General features: G+C 35.3%; 2 long non-coding RNA genes across 2 annotated transcripts in view; both read right to left on the bottom strand.

Annotated features, from left to right (window-relative positions):
- LOC122636802 overlaps positions 1–1,743 on the bottom strand; it is a 268,896-nt gene that overhangs the window by 118,106 nt on the left and 149,047 nt on the right. The window lies entirely within an intron of this gene.
- The window catches only part of LOC122636791, an 80,039-nt gene that overhangs the window by 16,899 nt on the left and 61,397 nt on the right, over positions 1–1,743 (bottom strand). The gene's annotated exons all lie outside the window — the stretch shown is intronic.

Genomic DNA, 1,743 nt, shown 5'->3' with positions numbered 1-1,743 from the left:
TTCCTTTCTTGTACACAAATGTATATTTCTCGTGTTATCGAATTCATTTTCGTTATTGCACAATGATAAAAAAAGGATTCGGAGAAAATCTTCCGTCACATTTATGGTTTCCTAATATTATCTTCCTCTCCTTCCTGTATTTCCCCTCGGAGAGAACCGCTCAGTTATTGAATCGAGAAATGGCCAAACCACCAAGTTATATGAAAAGTAAATCAGTCGGTTCTACGAAAAAGAAGTACATTCACAATGTTCTGGGGGCTTCACTAAACCACTTAAAGAGAGTGATAACGAATTGTCTGCAATAGTACGCGAGTACACCCTGTACGAAGTAGTGATGTTTGATAGAGTAAACAAGTAATCATAAAGCTGAGGAGATTTTCGAAGCTGAACTCGCTTCGTATTGAAACTTCTAGTGAAATAGATAGTTCCCTAGATTAATAAGCTAGAAAATCAGTTTATTTACTTCTTTCTTTCAACCCGTTTATTTACTTCTTTCTTTTTCATCAAGAAAATGGTAAAATATCCAAACCCGAGTGAGTTTCGTGTCATAAGTAGTACCGAAGAGGAATTCCAGATAGACATTTATACAGATACGTTACAAAAAATAAATATTATTAGGAAAGAAAACGATAGGAGTGATAGTTATTACATCCAACAAAAAAATGGAGAGATCTCATACATAATGAGAGGGATGATAATGTGGAAAGAGAGTTGATTCAACATTTATCATAGACATCGTAGAAAATTAAAAATGTCAAAATTTTAATTTTTTTGCAAAGATATATGACCCTCCATGTTCACAAATTCTCCTGTTAACGGGTATTGATCCATCTGCACGTACGTCCTACCTACTCTCGTACTTACCCTCCAGCATCATCATACTAAACGATTTATTATTACCTCTCTCCGTGCACGTGCGCGCTTACATGCACTCTCACGTACGCGAGTTCAAGTGAGCGGGAATAAGCGAGCCTGTCTGCGTACATCTCCTCTCTTGATTTGAAAACAAGAAAGGTATTTTTTCATTAGTTTTCCTCTCACAAAAACAAGCAAACAATTCGATAATACGATTAGCGGTATAATTCAAATATCTACTTAGCCGTATCATTTAATCTGGTTGTCTTTTGCAGATCCATCTAACACGACTGATCTGATTCTTCTGTATGAACGGGTACATTTTCCTAGAAATTTACTCCCTATCGGAGAATGCAAAACAATAATCCCATTATACCTCCAGTTATATAATTTTTCGTATATTATATTCCAACTCAAATTGATGCTGAGAAAATAGTTCATTGCTCTGCAGATTATGTAACCGAGCTATCAAACGATGAATCTTAATAGACAGTTGAACTATCGAACTAATCTCCAATTATCTGCTTGGTCTGATGATAGGAAAACAAATGAAAACATTTTTTCCTTATTATCAAGATAGGACAGGAGTCGTACGCATACACCCACATAGGACCGGGCACTCAAACCCGTCCATTGGAACTGGCGTAGATAGGTGGGCACCAGAGCATACGCATATGAAGAGAGATAATAACGTAAGATTTAAAACGAAAGTACTTGACGATAAGTACGGAAGAACGTAATATTATATAGTATGCGGTAATTCGCACTACGCACCAAATGATTTCTTCCAAATTTCAATATTTATGAAAATCGCTAATTAAATATTACGAATATTTTTTAAATACATGTCGTGAATATTATGACAAACAATTTGAAATATAGAATTCA

This window comes from Vespula pensylvanica, chromosome 23 (assembly GCF_014466175.1).
Source record: "Vespula pensylvanica isolate Volc-1 chromosome 23, ASM1446617v1, whole genome shotgun sequence".
Taxonomy (NCBI): Eukaryota; Metazoa; Arthropoda; class Insecta; order Hymenoptera; family Vespidae; genus Vespula; species Vespula pensylvanica.
This window is presented reverse-complemented; position numbering and strand designations above follow the sequence as displayed.